The following is a 6,685-nucleotide window of genomic DNA, read 5'->3' as shown; positions in this document are numbered from 1 at the left end:
GCGTGTGTTTTTCGAGTTCACTCGCGGCAGTAGGTTCCCCCGTTTGGGGGGATTAAAGAGAACAAATCCAAGTCTTCTTGATATGGGAATGTAATTCTTGTATAATTCACTCGTTCAATTCATACATGAATGTAATCCCACGCTACTTTATTTCCACGTTTGATTTAGAGCGTGTATGTATGTATATTTGCACTAGAAGCATTAATGACAGCTCTAAATCCTCCAATCAAGTCGTGTATTGCAGGTGTCTCCATCCAACTTTTCCACTTTACTGACACGCATTTTTTGAAATTGGTTTCAGACACTGGTATTTTTTGTTGTTGTTTAATTTTTTTATTAAGCATCGACAAATTAAGCGCCCACCGACTCTGTATTATGGTCAGTTGATTTACATTTTCATTATAGTTGTAGTAATTAAATTAAATATTATCTACAATAGTACTATATTGTGTTTAGTTATGTGCGTGACCAGTGGAAAATCTGTCTTGCGTGAAACTGGTTTTAAACCAGCCGTGGATTATCGCTTACTCACAAAAAAAGATGACAGATGATTCATTCTATAGTCAAGCATTAAATAAGCTGGATTTAAAAAGCATCTCAGTCGCCAAAATCGTGTGCACTAATCAAACACGATATCAATTGTAGGAACAGATTATGGATGTAAACAGGAGTTCCGATACACTGTGTCCAGCCTGTTCATTTTCAAATAGGTGTAAATAGCGACATCAGGTGGGGGAATGAAGACAGCGGCACACAAACCTGGCTCCAGACCTCCATAATGATGAACCCTGTTTATATTATACCGATATGAAATTTTCTCTGGCCGATGCCGATATTTAGAAAACTGGGCAGCCGATATATGTTGCCGGGTTTTTTTTTTGTTTTTTTTTTCTTTTGCCGAAATGTTTGGTCGATTTCCCCCCACACATCTCATAAGATCCAACAGTAAAATAATATTTAATACAACAAATTGCTTAAATTAAACATTTATTGAACAACACAAGCCTCTTCAATTAGTGCACTTGTTAGCAGATTTTGGTAAAGTCTGAGATACGCCAAGCTGATGGTCAGCTTTAGGTTAATGTCTTGTAGCTTTTGTATTTTTTTGTGTGTTCTTTCATCAGCTGTTTGTCGAGAGCTGGGACCTACCCAGCTAAGTGAATGAGCATACAGAAAATAAAAATGACAAACACTTGTCTTTGCAACTTCGCAGACATGACTGAAAAAAAGTTACACGAATAGTCATGATTACGGCAGGTGTATTCACAGTTCTAGCTTTTCCGGTTAAAAGCCGAATAGACTACTGCGACCTGCTGGTATGAGACAGTTATGTTCTCTTAAGCAATCGCAGAATGTACACGCACAGTTTGGTGTGTCAGTTGCATCTGCCTAATTAGCAGCACAATCCGTCGACTTCTAATCCACACTGATATCAAATGTAAAATTCTGCTTTAAAGAATGCATCTGCTTCACTTCATTACACACACATAAATCATGCACGACACATTTGCCAAATCAGCATCTTTATTTTATGAACAAATGCATTTTGCATTTTGTGCATCTATTGTCATTTATAGATCATAAAAAAGCAATTTACAAGCTCTTTAAAACAAACAAACAAAAAAAGCAGCACAGAATGATTATGAGCAAAATATATAATTTGAATAAATATATTATTTCATGCTATGAAACAAAATTCAGAAATGGCGAGTTAACTTTTACAGCATTGGCACCAGCTAGCTTTAATGTACTTCATTATTGTATAAAACAGTAGAATTTCTGAGGTTCACAGTAGGGTTTGTGAGGTTGATAATATAGTGGATTACAGAGAGATACTTCCATCGAAAAAGCGCAAAGATCTCTATCATTTTCTCAATGCTAGAGCCCTGTGCTCATCCCATGGATACAGAAAGTAAAAATGGAAAAAGAAAATGTGGGTGTTTTACATACACCCATGAGGCAGACTGTTATTTTTTGGGAACCATTGACTGAGGACTTGCTTCCCCAACCTGAAGTAAAAGTGCATGATTAATTTGAACATACAAAATGCACTGCATGTCCAAAGTGGCCATAGCTGAATACTAGTAAACCCTGAGTTGTATTTTTATTTTTTTGCCATATCACAGAATACATGAGAAATGGAGGCAAACAGAATTCCAGGGACTGTTTGATAGAAGAAATCCACCAATAAGACATACTTATTACTTTCTGTATGCTGTTTTTTTTTTTTTTTTTATTTGATTTGCAGTCCCAGTACGTAAGGATGTGGAAGAGATCCGTGTGGCGCTCAGGGAAAGAACATATCCTTCCCAGGATGCCTTTAATATTTGATACAGATACAGCATTAGACTGGCTGCAGTATAGTGACAGATGGATTGAGTACAAATCTAGACAAATGCACAAACAAAACATCCATGAGGCTCAGAAACTCATAGCCTTCGGCTGATACACAGCATATAAACTGTAGTAAACCAAGACGCTAAACTTTGAAAGCATTTTCACACGATGTGTCCAAATGTTCACAAGTCTATTAGTTATGATCATTATAATCCTCATCTTCCTCGTTTCCATGGCTCCCTGATTTCACTGATAGCACTTACTTTGAGACATGATACTCCTGTAATGTGCAATCAACTGCAGTGCCAAACTGCTTTAAAAAAAAAGGATATTGCTTTTGCATATTACACAGTGGGGACACACTGAAAGCAGAGAAGCAATGGAAGACTTTAACTAATATCAGTGTTCATAAACTACCTGAAGCAAGTCAGCTTTGATATAAGGACAATTTGCAAATTCTTAAAGTAGTCCTACATTTATTCCTGTGAATCCTTCAATATGATTCATGCTCACAGCTCATAGTAACTGCTTGGCCTTTCTGTGATTTGAATACAAAGAGTGAACAGTTATCCTGTCACAATGAGTTGGCTGATACTAATCTCGTTACACTCAACCATAATTAAAATCACCACTATGTCCCTTATGTACATATGTATTAGTATATAAAATCAAATACACCTGACCAGTCTAAAAGCACCATTAAAAAGTTTAAAACTCCCTAGAAGTGAAATAGTTGAGGCCTTATAATTGAGTCCCATTAAAGAGGAGTACGATATGTTAAGCTAATCCCCTCTATGTAGAATATCTTTTGATTACATTATTAAAAAAAAAAGTTTATCTTAAGTGCATGCCAGAAAATAACATTTTAAACAAAAAAATAAAATATAGGAACAGAAATACAGATGTCCACCTGGGTTTTAGTTATAGGTGTGGTAACCGCCATGCAGTACATTTCTACATCTACAAGTGGTCTAACATGCACTTCAAAATTAAACTGTAGAGTGGTTGGCACAATGAGAAAACTCATTCAGCCAAGATCTAATTAAAAGTTAAATTCAATAGTTCAAGGTATAATTAACTTATTTCAAGAGGTAGCTTCTCATGTATGAAGCTGTCTGATTGTCCCTTTATGACCTGCTACAATCTCTTCTGGTCAAAACTGCATATTACATAGATTAATGCAACACCTCTGCTACTGCATTTAACTTCTTAACTCCATAAAACTTTAACACATAGTACAGCACACATAAAAACAACAAGTAAAAGATTATATGCATTTATAAAGCGAGAACCCTGACAAGTGGTGTTAATAAGCATAAGTGTCAATTGCTTGATAATTATATGTGGACCAAATGAACTGACTCATGCACAAACAATGGATCTGTCCTGTAAATGACTAGAAAAGGGTAGATCAGGTAAATTAGCATTTCTTGTGGCAAGGCACAGCTTCAGTCCTAATACAGATTACACAAAAAGAACTGACATTCCTAAAATTATTTGTTCTTCAAAGAAATTATAACATTTTGTCATCCCACCTCTACTATCACATGATTATGGCTTAAGTCACATTTAACCACAATTTAACTACAGTTTTCTTATTTGTTCATCCATGGTTTTAGAAAAAAGAAAAAAAAAAATAGTTAAGAACTCATGCACTGGTACCCCATTAACATTTGGCTGGAAAATAGTTTCATGATTCTTGTTGGTTGTGGGATTTAGGGTTGCTCTCAACACTCAGCTTTGCAGTGTATATAACCATTACTACCGCTTTTTTTGGTTTGCTCTTTGGTTAGTGGCCAAGATTGCTTAAACGATTAGGCAGACAGAATCTAATCTCTTTCTTACATCTGATCTAACCAATCGAAAACATGTCATGTCAATGGGACGACTGCATACTACCATTCTCAGCACAAAAATGACCTGCTTGCAAACCTAGGCTGCAAAATATTTTGCCAGATTTTTTCACAAAAAAAATAAATAAATAAAGGAAAAACAGAAAAAAAAAAAAAAAAAAAAGAAAGAAAGAAAATATTAAGGAGAACAGAACCACCATGGGATTCTATGAAGCACTGCAACTTTTCTCAGTGCAAAAGACAAACTAATTTAAATAAACTAACGTTGTTTAGAAAATAATGAAATAATGAAAAAGCACCATTAGTATATCCACTGTAAAACCATCTGCTTTGGTCTAGGGAAGAAGGTTTTGTAGGTTAGCTGTAAAATAAGGAAAAGTATACTTTACAATTCGGTAGACACAGGCTAAATCACATATTACTTCAAAGTAAGTGCTTTGTTTTTCCAGAAGGTCATTAATAAATGTTTTCAAATGACTAGTGGTGGTATCTGTTAAGCAGGCATGACAGCCCAAGAAAAAAATCGGCTCAAGTGTCTCTCAGAGCAAAAAGCATCAAGCTTTACAGTGACCGAATCATTAACATAACACACACTTCTCACAGTAGAAATAAAGCAGTGTGTCATTGTTTTCCAAAACACGATTACAAAAACTTTCCATCGATTGTCACAGGTAAATCTTTGTCACCTGATTTATAATGGAAGCGTGTCTGCACATTTTGCACTTAAGAAAGCGCTGTAATGGGAGGCCAGAAGATTAGAACGAACACTGATGTTGGCAGGTAAAGTCAGAAAAGCCGAGAGTCATGCAGAGTACATGCTCTACATAAAGTCTCATTCAAAGGGATGAAAAGTTTGGTGCCTTCAAAGCTAACAACCATCAAACAAGTATAATTACCAAAGTCTGTTTTCGCTCGATTTTTAAAAAACACTGTTAGAAGCCAAAGTAAAGCAGTACTGAACAGTGCAACATCAGATAAAAACTTCCCAAGGCAATTTAACAATATCTTTAGAGTAATTCTCATTGTTAGTTAACTAGACTAAAATAAACTAGCTCATTGATTTTCAAGCTCAAGCAGCTCTTTGATGTCTAAAATTTGCAATAATAAAGTGTGACTATGCTTATATTTTTTCAACAAGAGAACATATGACCCATTTTAAATAAGTACAGGCTAGTTATTTTTAGCCTAAGAATGTATTTTGTTTTTAGTGCCTAATATTAAATGTTTTATTTTTTTTTTCTTGGAAAATGATGCATTGTTAAAATCTAGGCTATATTAAGGTAATCCTTGAAACAGTGACAATGGAAGCAGTATGTCCAATTATGGCTTTGGAACATGAGCTTAGACGACTTTGAAATGAACAAACTGAAAGGAAAAGCTTCAAAGGCAACAAAAGACATTCATCCCCAATCGGGCTCTAAGCCTACGATTAGCTTCAAAACAAATAATGTACAGACACTCATCTTACACGAACCCAAAATGCATTTCAGGCTTATTTAGTGTTGAGGATTTTCGGTATGATTTTCAGTACCGAGATACTTGTGCTGCTCAGAGGTTTCTGAATGTCAGGTGTATTGTAATGGACAATGTGATCGAAAACTAACTAATGAAAATGTAACAAAATAAAAAACTAAAATGAACATTTGAGCAGATTTTTTTTATATATATACTGACTTTCTTGTATTAAAATCTCTAAAAATCTAAAAAGGTTTTCTTGCATTATAATAATGTTATGATTTATATTTACTTGCTGTTGTAAACCCAAACTGTAAATAACTATGCAATTCATGTGATCTTGTTCAAATTCCCTAATTCTTAATGCAGAATAGAGCAGGTAGACAAACATAACCCTAACCACCCAAAAAGCACCTTCAAAAACATTGCATGTTTAACAAATTCATTGAAAGCAGGTTGAATTTCATACAGTCTCAAACAGTTCACTGTAGTACCAAGGCTTTGTGTAGTGAAAAATGTGTTGTGCCAAGATTGCTATGTAAAGCAACTGAATCCTTTCAAAACAAGCTTCTTCACTTCCTTTCAGGTTCTGGACTGAGGTAGAACCCGGTTGGAGCTGAATAAACGTTGACAATACTGTCTTTTTGTGAGTATGTTACATTGTATGATGAGGTATTGAACAGATGTGTCACAGAGCTTTTGCACTGGTAGGTAAAACCAATCCTTGTGAGTTATTAGCCTACTTGAGGCCAAATGTGCAAAAACAGGTCAGGTAAAAGCATGATATGACAAGCATCTTAACTGAGCTTTCACATTATTAATTATTGCAACATGCCTATATTACTCTATGCTTAAAAACATGGAAATATTTATCTATTAAAAAAACATAAAAAAACTCTTTAAAAGGCCTTAATTATTGAGATGTCGCACTCAATCCTTCTCCCTGCCTACAATTCCATTCACTTTTGAAAAACTTGCTTATTAAGAATGCATTATCTCTTCTTAAACCAGATCACAAAAATGCACAAATAGAAAATGTG

The sequence above is a fragment of the Silurus aristotelis genome, assembly GCF_946808225.1.
Source record: "Silurus aristotelis genome assembly, chromosome: 11".
NCBI classification, from domain to species: Eukaryota; Metazoa; Chordata; class Actinopteri; order Siluriformes; family Siluridae; genus Silurus; species Silurus aristotelis.
The sequence above is the reverse complement of the archived record's forward strand: the minus strand, read 5'-3'. Positions refer to the sequence as shown.